The following is a 14,855-nucleotide window of genomic DNA, read 5'->3' on the forward strand; positions in this document are numbered from 1 at the left end:
GGTGCCTCTTACACTGCTTTGCCTCCAGCATGTAAATCACTCCCAACTATATGGTGTGAGTGCTCTAGCCAGCCACTCATGAATTACACTGTGAGTAACACCAACAGCTTCCCAGTCCCAGCCTTTCCCGCAGAAGTGTGCATCTTGTTACTGCCCAACTCTGTCCTGGATGATACAAGCTCATATAAAGTCCGTCATTTCATTAATAGAAAACAATATGCGCAAACCTTGTTATCTCAAATCCAAGCACACTGGTTTAGATAAAACAATAAAACAAGTTTATTAACTACAGAAAGAGAGATTTTTAAGTGATTACAAGTAATGAGACATAAAAGTCAGAATTGGTTACAAAGAAATAGAAGGTAAAACACAAACTAATATCTAACTTAACAAGCTAAGTGAATTCAAAGCAAAGGTCTCTCTCACCACATGCTTTGGCAGCCTTATTGCCTGGATTCCTTTCAGCCCCCTGGATTCTCCCCCAGTTCAGTGTTCATTTCCTTGTCCTTCAGGTGTTGTAGATGCTGTGAATAGAGATAAAGGGAGAGATGATTTGGGGCCTCTGTTCCTCATTTTTACCCTTTTTCTCCTCTTTGAAAAACATCTCCATCTGGGGTTTAGGAGACAGAAGGTCTGTGGGGATGGGAACCTCCAGGTGTTTCTTTGACAAGATGTAAATTTCTTACTCACATCCTTTTTCCTGACAAAGAATGGCTGCTTAACCAGGTGATAGTCCATTTGATTTTGCTGATATCTGGCTGAGGCGTTTGTTTGCCTTTTGTCTTTGACAGGTTTCAGAGTAACAGCCATGTTAGTCTGTATTCGCAAAAAGAAAAGGAGTACTTGTGGCACCTTAGAGACTAACCAATTTATTTGAGCATAAGCTTTCGTGAGCTACAGTTCACTTCATCGGATGCATACTGTGGAAACTGCAGAAGACATTATATACACAGAGACCATGAAACAATACCTCCTCCCACCCCACTCTCCTGCTGGTAATAGCTTATCTAAAGTGATCACTCTCCTTACAATGTGTATGATAATCAAGGTGGGCCATTTCCAGCACAAATCCAGGTTTTCTCACCCTCTGCCCCCCCCCCCCACACACACACACAAACTCACTCTCTTGCTGGTAATAGCCCATCCAAAGTGACCACTCTCTTTACAATGTGTATGATAATCAAGGTGGGCCATTTCCAGCACAAATCCAGGTTTTCTCACACACACACACACCCCAAAACACACACACACAAACTCACTCTCCTGCTGGTAATAGCTTATCCAAAGTGACCACTCTCCCTACAATGTGCATGATAATCAAGGTGGGCCATTTCCAGCACAAATCCAGGTTTTCTCACACACACACAAACTCACTCTCCTGCTGGTAATAGTTCATCCAAAGTGACCACTCTCCCTACAATGTGCATGATAATCAAGGTGGGCCATTTCCAGCACAAATCCAAGTTTAACCAGAATGTCTGGGGGGGGAGGGGTTAGGAAAAAACAAGGGGAAATAGGCTACCTTGCATAATGACTTAGCCACTCCCAGTCTCTATTTAAGCCTAAATTAATAGTATCCAATTTGCAAATGAATTCCAATTCAGCAGTTTCTCGCTGGAGTCTGGATTTGAAGTTTTTTTGTTTTAAGATAGCGACCTTCATGTCTGTAATTGCGTGACCAAAGAGATTGAAGTGTTCTCCGACTGGTTTATGAATGTTATAATTCTTGACATCTGATTTGTGTCCATTTACTCTTTTACGTAGAGACTGTCCAGTTTGACCAATGTACATGGCAGAGGGGCATTGCTGGCACATGATGGCATATATCACATTGGTGGATGTGCAGGTGAATGAGCCTCTGATAGTGTGGCTGATGTGATTAGGCCCTATGATGGTGTCCTCTGAATAGATATGTGGGCACAGTTGGTAACGGGCTTTTTTGCAAGGATAGGATCCTGGGTTAGTGGTTCTGTTGTGTGGTATGTGGTTGTTGGTGAGTATTTGCTTCAGGTTGGGGGGCTGTCTGTAGGCAAGGACTGGCCTGTCTCCCAAGATTTGTGAGAGTGTTGGGTCATCCTTCAGGATAGGTTGTAGATCCTTTGAGTAACTGGTTTGTGCCTGCTTTTCTAAACTTGGAACATGGCTCAGTAATGTTACACAGTAAAGTCTTGTAACTTTACATACAGTGTTACCACACATATTTTACCAGGACAATAATGATCAGCAAATTATGATACCTCATAAGGCATACTTTGTACAAGATTCATTATAATTTTACAAAAAGGGTGAAGATAGGGATACAGACCATCACACAAGTTCCCTAGGTGCCTATGTTTTTGTCCCGGGCATGCGCTCTGCAGAGTTCCTTTAGATGGACAGATGCCCATCTCCCACCTATGCCCCCAGAGTGATTCACAAACCAGGGGAAGACAGGCATTCAGCCTCTTAAGTTGTGGGTGTGACCTGATCCAGTAGTGTTGTCAGAGGTCACATACCAGATCAGGCCCTTCAGGCAAGCTCTTCCATAACAACCAGGTGAAGAGAAAAGGACCTGGCCATCCCTTATAACTTTTAGCCCAGTGGTTAGGGTACCTCACCTAGGATGAGGGATGTCATGCTGTCTGGAATGGCTCACTACAACGAGTGCCACACCTCAGGGCAGACTGTCAAGAAGCAGGGTGGAGCACCCAAACTAGTTGTATGTTCTGTACTTCGAATTTACCAACCCAGTAACAAGTCTGAACTCCTAAAGCACTATAACAGTTTTACCATGGAGTCAAGGCCCTTGGGCACTCCAGTCTATCTTGCCACCTAGGCAAGCTTGACTCTGGGATAGATGGTCACTTTACACCAGAGTTCACAAACTATTCAGGTTACTCCCAGTCCCAAAGGACCAGTCACTTATCCCAGGTCAGTTTGCATCTTAGATCTCAAACCAAAGACAATGCTTGTATCCAATCCTATAGTAAACTAACTAAGGATTTATTAACTAAGTAAAATAAATGAGAGCATTATTTACAAGCTCAAAGCAGGTAACATAAACATACAAATGAGTTACAGTCAGGTTTCAAAAGGTAATAGAAATTTCTACAGTAAGCAGACTCTGTATATCCTGTAGGGCTACCCCAGGTGAAACAACTGGGGGTCTCCTTGTATATCCTTAGAAATCGTCACCCCTCAGAGTTCAAGCAGCAAAGGAATAATAAGTTCTCCTTAATAGGCATTTTTATTGCCTTTCCCCAGCGTTCAAGCTGTGATGAGACGAGGGCTTGGGCATGTAACCTCTTCAGGGCTGTGGGGGAGGCCATCAACAAAGTCTTTGCTCTACAATGGCCCATTTGGATTCAATGGTCCTTCCTGATGGGCAGGAGATAAGAATCCTGCATTTTGCATTAGGTGATGGTTTCCCCTGTTTGGTGAGGTTTCAGAACAAACATTTTACAGTTATAGAACAAACACTTAAGTATTACCTTATAGCTGGGACAGAGAGGCTATAAGTGAGATTAATGCATGCAGCAATTTACAAGCATTTCATACAGTCTAAACACTATACACATTGATGTAAGTCCAATACCTATCTTAACAATAGTAATACACAGGGAGACAGAATGGCTTCCAGCTATCCATTTGTCAATGTTCAGTAAGGCCTAAAGGCCTTGGCGTGAGCTGGCACCTGGTCTGTGAGCATCACAGGGGAGACCCCCAGTTCAAGTCCCCCCTTCACCTGTCGGGGAGAAAGGATTTGAAGAGGGGTCCCCACCTGTCAGGAGAGTGCTATAACCACAGAGCTATGGGATATTCTGATGTGGGGCTCTCTCAGTCTCAGATGTTGCATTCTAGATTAAATAATGACTCATTGGAGTAGGGGGTCTCCCACGTGAGACTCTAATCACTAGCCTACAGTGTCGTTCTCATGCTTGTGCTCTCTTGCTCTGGCCCAAAGGACTCTGTGCGAGAGAGAGTACTCAGTGTCACAAGGCCTAGCTCCTGCTGTTCATTCAGGTCCAAGAAACCCCAGTAATTGCTAAACACTGTTCCATGGTCCAGCCAAGTGCTACTACCGAATGGGTGACCCATACGAGCAAAGGGAGCAGATGAGATCCTTTGCAACATATCTCTGACAAAATGTGGAGTACAGTGCACTGACTAAGTACAGGCTGTTATATCACCCTCTAGTGGCCAGCCCAGGAAGGATATGAGACCTACTACTACTGACAGCTTCTTTATATTAAGTAATTGACAACTATGATTTTGGAAGTCCTGGGTTCTAATCCCTGCTGGTAATCATGTCTGTTGGCTATGGATTCAGTACACTGTTTGAACATAGCCCAAACTAACTAACCTAAGGCCCTTCCATTCTTTGGCTCTGTAACAATAAAGGTGATATGGCACTTTTTCATTATTGAAGCCCAAACTTCAAATAAAAAAGCATATTAAACCTTCCAAGGACAGATGCAGCTTTAAAAAGAAAAGAAAGAAAGAAGTCTCTGCCGCTTTTCTGTGTGTTGGTAAATCAGAAATGTTTTTCCCATCTCATTCTGCTTCTGTTTCGCCATTCTTCCTGCCTCTGTTTTCATTTTTCTATGGCTGTGTGGAACACATTTCTCAGTTAAGTACTTGCTTTTGAGAGTTGTTGCCATAACAACCGTTTCATTGCACGATATGCACACTATCTCTGAAATACAGAATTTCTCTTTAAAGGAGCATGGGCCATGCACATCAAAGGGGAATATGGACTCATTATTTTTACATTATTTTCTGTGTAAATAGATGTTTTCCAATACAGGTTTTTCTAACTTGATTTTCTTGTTCAGTGGAACTACGCTTTTTTTTTTTAAAGCATCCCCATAATTTTTGTCCAAAACATTAGGAGACAAGAATCTTTATTGTAGTTCCCTTTCTCCAAAAGGTCTGAGGTAACTGTGCAGCAGTTGATGCATTTAAAGCCCTTCTTAATAGACAGTAAAATTATGTAAATAAAATCTATTAAAAATAATGGGTCGTTTTTAGAGACAAACCTCCATCTTAATGTACTGTAGATGCCATTCTGTGGGTGTGGGACTAGAGGGTACATACTGTTCGCTTGCTTTATTATTCATTTCCTTGCTTTGGGGGGGGGGAGTTGTATAAGCTATGTTAGGAATGTAGCAGTTTTAACTCTTTCTCGGAAAAGTTTTCCTGTGTATGAAGTTCTTTGTTTTTTTGTCATATTTAAGCATTCAGTATCACACCGATGTGCCGCCCCAAACTGTATGGAGTGGGGAGTGGAGTGGAGCGGAGCAGAGCGGGGCTTCCGGCACTGTTGGCAGGGCAGGTGCCAAGAGACAGAGTGCGTCATTGGAGAGTGGACCGGAACTGGGGTTTTTTGGGAGATGGAGGGGATGCCATACCAAAGGGAAGGGCTCCAGAACTGCACTGGCCCAGTTGCAGGGCTCTGATACTCAGCCTATCACTCCGTCCCTGTTCAGTGGAGAAAGCCTAGTGTGAGTTCAAGCTTTCCCCACAGGGAGTGTCAACTTTTCAACACAGCAGCTGTTATTGTTTCACCCGTGCCCTAGCCCTCTCCCCTGGCCAGCACCACTCGCGACTCCTTGACTCTGACCCTTGCTTTAAACTGCGGCCTATCTGCTCTCCTCCAGCCTCTGCCCAGCCTCCACTGCCTCCCCCCCACCCCCGGCCCGTTTGCTTGTTGCAAAGTAAATCCTAGGCTACCACCTAAAGCACAGGCTGCTTTTAGACTTTATTCACATGTTAACCTTTAAACGTCATCGGTCTTAACTGTTTCCATCTCCACTGCAATATTTTAGTCACTGAATGTCATTGACAGCCAGTGTATCTGACAATGAATGGATGCTCCACAGTCTTGGGTGTTATTTGTAAAAAATCTCTCTAGCCCTCATTGCTGTGGGGGTCCCTTGAAGATGTGACCCGAGTGTAAGCCATGTGGCTAATGGGTTGGCAGCATATGTCTGCAGAGGAAGCACGGGGCTGAGCAGCAGAGACTGGAATCGGTGAGCACTGGACAGACTTTGAGCTGCTGCTCTCACCGAATGAGTGGACTGAGGGGAAAACAGCACTGTTCCTCGCAGTGTTTCTAGGTGGTGATGCAGGAGCATTTTACCAGCAGCTTCCCAGTGTGGCTCATGGGTCTTTCAGACAGTTATGCATCCTGGACAATATTCATAGCCCCCTTGTTGGGTGTGGATAGGAAGAAGCATGGACCCAGGGGAGCAACTCCTGGTGCCTTCGAGGAGCCTCTACCATGGCTACAGGGTGATGGAGAGGAACTGCTCCCTGGGGTAGCTCAGAATAAAGTGGTGGTGAAGCCAGGTCATCCTGCAATAATACCCCTAGGATAAAGGGCAGCTGCAGCGAGCCTGTGGGAGAGTTTGATGCTACCAAGATCCAGCCAGGATTGCTGGGTAGCAGAACTCTGTGCAGAGCTGGACCAAGAGGGAGTTCTGGGTAAGAGCCGTTCATGTGACTGGGAAGCCAGTGCAGCTAGTGAGACGTCAGACCCTGGGGACAGTGTCCCGCGTAGCCGGTATCTCAAAGCCTCTCACCGGGGCAGAGATCAAGAGCTGTGAAGCAGCCCAGTCAGTGAAAGAGCTAGGACTTGACGTGTTAGAACAACACGTGGTTGTGGATGCTTTCAGCCAGGTGCAGGCAGCAAGAATAGACTCAGTGTGGTCTTGTGCTGACATCTGGCAAGAACAGTCTGAGGACCCTGTTGGTGCAACAACAGATCTACTGAAGGAGACCCAGTCTGGGGAGGTTCAACACAGAGCAGGAACCAAGGTGAGGGCGAGTGTTGCCCACCCTGCGGGTAATGGGGGAGTGAAGAGACTAAACCGTCCCATTGGCTCTGTGCTTACTGTCTTAGCTTCTGCTTGGGCCTAGAATCTTGGGCGATGCCTTCCAATGACGGGTGTTTAACACACCCATAGGCTCTAGCCAAGCCTGTGATTTATAGCAGCCACCAACACCTTCCAGAATGACAATACAAATGTAGGAATCTTACTTTAGGCCCCCCAGGTGAAATCCTGGCTCTATTGACATCAATAGCAAAAAACCCATTGACCTCAATGCAAGCAGGACTTGACCCCCAGCTTTGACAATCTTGGCCTGAGTAGATAATGGCAATAAAGTTCTCTGGGAATGATCTGAGTGTTGTTATTATTATAGCACGATATGGAAACAAGGACATTTCACAGCCATTACCCATTTTGGCCCCACTTTAAGTGAAGCGGAATAAAAGTCATGCTTAAAATAAGTTGCTTCCTCTGAAATTAACACTAAATAAGAGGGGGTGGAATACTTGCAATCAGTCTGTTCTTTGCAGCAACCAGGCCCTGCTCAGAACCACGTCAAAACACGTTCTGTGTTCACTGGTCACTGAAAGGGAAGTTCTCCAGGCTTGTCCATCTCATTCCGTTTGAGTTCAATGAGCAGTTTCAGAAACTCCCCCTCACATTTGCCCTGCTGCTGTCACAATGAAGAGCCCCAGGAGACTAAGTGTAGATAGATCCAACGCTGCCAAACTCCAGATACACACAGCAGTAGAACATAGGATGCTAGAAACTCCTACGAGAAGACACACACTACAAAACTCATACCGCAGTGTGGCCATTACTAGAGGCTGCAACAGAGCTAGGCATTTCTAGGGCAAAATGCTACTTTTCTCTAGTTTTTGCTGGGCATGTATATAATGTAGGATCTGAAGTCCATAGAAAGACTCCCACTGATTTTGTGGTCTTTGAATCAGGTCTATAAATTACCCCCAAATGCCCGTATCAATTTTTTTTTTAAATGTAGGGGATCAGATACTTGGCTGATTTAAGTTTATTGAAGCCAATAGAGCTAAGCTGAGTTACACCAGCCGTGGGTCTAGCTCAATTGACTTAGATGGAGTTACATTGATTTACCCCAGCTGATGACTTGGCCCAACTGACTTCAATTGAGCTTTGATGATTTACACCACCCGGAGATCTGGCCCTTTAAGACATCCTGTTTTTTGGTAAATAGTTAATACTTTCTAACTCATTAATCTTTTATTGAACCCTATTGATCTGTCAAGCACTGGCCTGTCAGAGCACCCCGTCACACAGCACCTGAGCGACCCACCCAATCACACACAGAACTGCTCTGCCCCATTAGCCGGGCAGACAAAACAGGGCATTTAAATCATAGACCCAGAGCGTTCAAAGCCACGCCAAGGAGCCTGTACTTTACAGCACCTCTTAGTGGTCTCAGAGGGATGAGGCAGAATCGCAATGGATGAGTACAAAATGGCTGCACGCTCCTGGCTGGGTGTGATAGCTTGGGGGTCATCTCCATTTCTTAACACAGACCATCTAACCTGCAGTGGTCACCGCCCCTTCGGAGACTGTAGGGATCCCAGAGTAAAGAAGTAGAATTGGCCTGGGAATTATGTCAGTGTTGGTGGGACACTGACACGTGCTCTGCATGGGGAGAGAAGCTGGAGAAACTGACTACGACTCATTTTTTAAAAAAGAGTCAGAGTCTTTGCAGGACAGATGTTCAGCCTTGCTTCCATTAGTGATAGTGCAAATAAATAATTGTTGGTGCAAACTGCAGGTCCATGGGAGTTAGCACCAGTGTTGCATGGACGAAGATCAGGCCCCACAATGATTGTGATTCACTCTGACTGCCCTGTCACAGCAAAGAGGTCATGATGCATTGTGACTGTGAATTGGCCATGGGGTATGATCTCTGCAATTGCTGTGTAGTGAGGGAATTTATTGTGCCCTAATGGGGGTGTCACTGCAAAATGACTGTGATGTGACTGGAGGGCATTGAAGAGAGATGCCAATTAGCTGTGACAGCATTGTCACTCTGGAGAGACTGCACTGTGTGGTGAATGGAGAGCTCTGCAATGTGAGGTTGATGTGATATGACCAGGATGTAACTGCAGTGTCAAGATTTGTCTGTCATTTATGGGGTATGTGAAGATAGACATGTTAGATGCAGGATCTGCTACTGTGAAGACTAATCTATTATGTCAATGGCTGTAAAGCTTGCTGTACGACAAAGGGCATTGTTCCAAAAGACACACACAGAAAAGACTGGCAAACACAAGGGCCATAAGGCCAAATCCATTCAGATTTGGCCTGATGAAGTTTGCTGTTGCCTGACTGGGCTCATCTCCAGCAAAGTGTACTTGGCCTTGTCCGTGACAGAGGTGCTGTTCATGATGCCTTTGGTAAGGTTGCATTGAGATATTTACTTAAGACAGGGATTCGGTCTCTGTGTTTGGTATGAAGAATAGTGTATCCACCCCAAATATACAGCACATAATCTGTGGGTAAAACTGGACTTCCCTAAGGACTTTCAAGTGAATCTGTGGATTAGTTTATAAATTAAAATTACTTTCAAATGGGCCCTTTAAGAAATGTGTGGTGGTGAGTGTCATCTTTTTTTGTACCTCACTAGCTAAAACATTACAGCCCCCGCAAACACCCAGCCTCACTCACAGCCACAGGGTGAGTACTTCTCAAATGCAGGCCCCTTAGTGAGTGCCAGCAAGTACCACTGGATAGCCATCTGTCTTGGAGGTTTAGATGCAACAAATCCTGCCTCTTGTGGCAGTCAGAGGCTTAAATGGTGCTGTATCTTTATTTAAGCGTTAAGTTGTCATCTTGGACTGGGGAGGTAGGCAGGCTTGGAAACTGTGAGCAAGGAAAGTGCCTGCTATTTTTCAGGGAAATAGGACTTTTATGTACATTCTTCGTAAATAAACAGGATTGTACCAAAAAACATACCTGACTCATATCACCAATTTCTCCTCCTAATGGAAACAACCCAGCAAGGCCCCGAATACTGGCCAACTCCTCCAGCCAAGAGGCAACAGTCTTGAGACCCATTAAATAAGTAGCCTCTTTTCAAAGTGCTGGGCACCCATTGGAGTCTGCTTAGTGCAGTTGGGGCTTCTGAGTGCCCTGCATGTTTAAAAATCATGCCACTGAGTTAGGTGCCTAAATATCAATTTCAGGGAGTAACTTTAGGCCTCTGGTTTTGAAAATTTTCAGCCCACATGATTCAGGAATATGGATAATGGTTTCCATTGTAATCTTGGAACAATGCTCATTCCAATGAACGTTATCATCACCCTCAAGCAGATTTCTCAGTTCATCATCTTCCTCACCATCCTTCCCAGACAGTTTGATACCTCTAAGCCTTTCTTACTCTGCAGCTATTGCCAGAGGTGTGCATGTACCAGAAACCTGCATCCAAATACCTCCTCTCTCTCTCTCTGTGGCTGGGACCTATTGCAAGCTACTGAAAGCCTGCAGGAGGAGACCAAGTTGCTGATGAGGAGCATCCTAACACATGCACGCCTCTTGTGGTACACAGCCACCCTCTCTTTTACAGCACGAAGCATCCCCTGACACACCACCAATTGTTACATCAACCCACGAATGAAGAGCTTTCAAAAACGCATGTTTATGAGCTCTTTGAAATAGCCCTTCACTTCTGCTTACTACTCACATTTTCCACTGGAGCACTGTTTTTCTAGATGCATTTCAATGAATACAATCGTTTTTTAAGTACACACGTTACAGCTCACCTTTGTCTAACTAACCAGCACATTTCTTTGAAAGTGCTCCTTTGTGTGAGAGTAACCTCAAAAATTCGGCATGTCTTTTTTATCTGCCACCCAGCTTTTGGCACACACCTTGTGATATAGCTTTCACAAGGCCTGTCTAGACTTCCGAGCTTGCTTTTCAGATAGGTTGATGGATGTCTTGTGTCGTTCATGTCACAACACGAGGCTTTCCCCCCACACTATGCTTGCAGCCTCAATGTGCCTATTCAGGCCTACTCATCTCAAGATTAAGTCCATTAAATCTTCTGTCTATCTAGGTTCCTTTATTTAAAGCCCATCGCCATGGTACTGAATCAAAAGATTTAATAGTAGCTTCACAGACATCTTTTGCAGCTGCACTTTACGCATCCACTAATCCTACAAGCTTTGGCAAAGATTTACCATAATGCACTATGTATGTCAAACAGGCCTTCTTCCATCACATTACAGTCATTGCCCCATTTACTATCATCCATATAAATCAAGCAACGTCCAGCTCGCCCTGCTACTGATTCTATCTTTAACGCCCCAGCTGCACCTTTGTTGCTGAGGTTGTTCTGTCCAAACACACAATTCCATTTCTCACTGGAAGGGCACATGGCATTTTGCAAGCTGGAAAGGCCCATTCTTCTTTGCTAGTAAAATACGCACTGTTAGATAGCACAGCTGGTGTCTTCGTTTGTTCAGTAGTAAAACTAAAGCATGTTAATGAAATGGAGCGGGTTTGCTGGATTTTCTGCTGACTTTGCCCCTCTATATACATTATGAGCCTGTTTTCCAAGCATGTGCGGCATGCTATTATTTATTTATTTAAATGTTGATCTAAAAGAAACTCCACCCCAAAGGGTGCTCCCCAGCCAAAGTTCTCGGCGCCTTTCACATACGCTTAAAACGCACTTGCGTAGGACTTACAAAACATCAGGCAACCAACAGCAACAGTGTTTCTCCTTTCCACCCTACCACAAGTCATTTCATCACCCAGCATGTAGCCATTGCATCCTAAACCTGAACCGCACTTTCCCATCGGACAAAAACCCCACCTGTAGCCCTCCGTCAATGCCCACTCAAAGGGAGCATGCCCAGAAGGACAACGAATTTGGGACCTCACAGGGCAGAGGGCTCGAAAAGAAAGGGGCTCTTATGGAGAGCGCTTTGCCAGCAGCCCCCTCACTTTGATTATGAAGGGGCTCAGTCTCCAATAGCAGCCGCGGCAGGATGTCACATGAAGAGAGCAGAGTCTCACATAGGCAGGCTCCAACCCATGACTGTGTAAACTGAGTAACTGGACATGCAAAATTCTACTTCATTGATCTTGCACTCACAGTTACCTGCTCCGTGTGTGCAATTGGGTAACTCTGGGTACAAACTAGATGTCCAATTTCATGCCTAACTTGGCTAGAAATCTAGCTTGTATATACTGGTGTGTTTTGCTGGCACTTTCACAAATGTCTCACCTATTGCTTCTCCCTGCACTACGTTCTCCAAGAAATTGGGCCTTGTGTGATGAAGACCCGACCAAGCTTCACTGCAGTCCTGTTACGGGAACTCTTGCTGACTTGACTGAGGAAATATCAACATGTGCACTTGTCCCTGTGATCAGACTAATGCATCTTTTTGGTGGCTATCGGAAAATAGATTTATACATATGATCCACACACGGTGCATGGTGAAAGACCTACCCTTGATCAAAGATTTTATGATGTCAGCCTCTAAAAATGTCAGAATGTCTAATGCTGAAATCTCTCCCAAAGCCCGACTGTCACCCCCATCCCTGTATATTTAGATTGAGGGTGGAGCATTACACCTTCCAGGTAACCTAGAGCAACCCTACTGAAGGAATCAGAATGGAATTTGTTCCTCTCCACAGCCCTGTGCTAGATTCTCAGCCTGGCTGGTTTCAGAAACCAGGTTAATGAAGCTTAAGCAGCATCACGTCTTGGGGAAATCACCTACAGCAAATTGTGTCTAAAAGATAAATTGTTCTAGTTCTGTAAGTGCCCAGCTGAAATGTTTACATGGAGATGGCAGACAACGTAACATTTCTGAAGACTGAAGAAAGATACCAACAGAAACCACATAGAGATGGAGTGAATAGATTTGTTCATTCTGTTGCAAAGTTTGGCTGCAGAGAAGCATATGGATAGACTTCAAAAAACTTCTGGGAAATCATTTTCCTGAATCATGGCCTGACTTCTACCTCAGGCACCCCCAGACCTACTCATTCAGCCTGAGAGACATTATTTTGTTTCCTAGCTCTCAGCCTTAGTCTTATTTATCACTCATTCCTCAGCTCCACCCCTTTCCTCTTCCTCTCTCAGGAGGAGGTAGAGAAAGGATGCCTTCACCAACACCTAGCTACATGGAATGAGTCATGTGAAGTACTCCCTCTTTTTGCATGTACGTTACAAGTATATCTGACCATAATAACTGCCTTCAGATGGTATCTGGGAAAAATCTCCCCACCTTCTTCCCACAGTGTCTAAAGTCCAAGTGCGCCAATGGATCCAGGCATCTGGGGATTCCTTTCCTTTTTTTTGCATTTTTGCATTCAGTGTCCCAAAACAGATTTAACCTCCTTATGCCACTTGAGCCAAGAACCCGTGTTTAATGTTACTCATGGGAGTGCATCATCATTTGCCAGATCAGCATCTTAGCAGGTGTTGTATGAAGTCAATGGGTAGTGTGATAGACCCAGGCCAGTTGAGTACAGCAGAGTAGCCGTATTGGGATCCAGGAAGTGGTCGGGCAAAGCCCACCCACTGCTAAAGGATCCCCCCCCCAGCCTAAAGGGGGGGGTCCACAGGACCTGGAAAACCAATAATTACAGGGGACAACTAATGAACAACAGGGACAGGAGTGTGGTCAAAGGGTCAAACGAAGAGAATTGGATGGGAACACCGAGCAGAGAACCCCGGACAGCGCCCACTGCTCCTCAAAGGCGTCAAGGGAGTCAGTGGACGCCGCCCAGAGGAACTCTGCCTGGAGGCGTGAACGGACGGAGGATCGGAAATAGGCTCCACAGTCACAGGAGACTCCATTGGCCAACCTCCTCATCCAGGTTTTATAGATGCCCACTTTAGCCAGGGCCAGGAGGCAGAGACACTTCAGGCCCTGCCCTCCCTCCTCCAGGGGTAGATGGAGAACCCCTGATTGGCCCCTTACTCAGTGCGCCCATGCCCCCTCCCATGAGCTTGTGCTCTTTTCACTGCACTCTCCTAATGTTGTTATGACCCCCCTCCCCTAGTGCAGCTAGAGGAGCTGGATTCCTATCCTGAGTCGGTGACTGTCCCCCACAAGCCCTTGATAGCCCTCCTGTCCAGCCCACCCCTTTTGGTGCCCTCCTCCCCTACCTGCAGCCTAGTGGGGAGGTGTGGTTGGCCTGCCTCCCCTTTCCCCTCCTCTCTCTGGTGTTTTTCCCCTCCCTCCCTGCTCATTATGGCGGGGGACACGGCGGGTGGGGCCCCTCCAGCAGCCCCAGATACCCCTCCCCCGCCTGCCCCTCCGTCACCCCCCCAAGCCTCTACCTCAACTGCCGCTGCCAAACCACCTGCCACCACCCCCGCCGGGGCGCCGGCAGCGGCGGGCACCGGGGTGACCTCCGTTGCTGCCACGTCCCTCCCCCCCTCAGATTCTGGGGGAGCCCCCACAGCCGGTGGTAATGGCCAGGGTAAGAAGAAGGGGAAGGGCCCCGCCAAAAAGACCAGGCCCCCCATGGCAGGGGCCTCCCCCACTGCCGCGGCCCCGTCACGGCGTCCCTCCCCGCTGCTGCCTCCACCAGCTCTGCAGGTGCCCCTCCCCCAGCCCCCAGGGCGTACGCCCAGGTGGCGGCAGCTCCCCCACCCGCTGTTTTGTCATCTCTCCCACCCACCGCCTCCATTACCAGCTATAGCAGCCGGGGCCCCTTTCCCACCATGACCAGGAAGCACGGCATCCGTCGCCTCCTGGTGCCCGCCTCGCCCCACATGGAGACGTACGTGTGGGCGCTGGCGAGGGCGGTGGGGCCCACGGCCACTGTGGCGGCCTCCAAAATGTACGGGAAGATGGTCTTCCTGGCATCGGAGGCCGCCTCCCAGGAGGCGGTGGAGAAGGGCCTGGCAGTGGGGGGCGTGTTCGTCCCCCTGGAGCCGCTGGATGACCTGGGCGTCCGCCTGGTCCTGACTTCCGTCCCTCCCTTCCTTCCCAATGCCGTCCTATTACCCGCCCTTTCGACCCTGGGGAAGCCCATCTCTGTCCTGAGCCCTCTCTCCCT

Source organism: Lepidochelys kempii, chromosome 13, assembly GCF_965140285.1.
Source record: "Lepidochelys kempii isolate rLepKem1 chromosome 13, rLepKem1.hap1, whole genome shotgun sequence".
NCBI classification, from domain to species: domain Eukaryota; kingdom Metazoa; phylum Chordata; order Testudines; family Cheloniidae; genus Lepidochelys; species Lepidochelys kempii.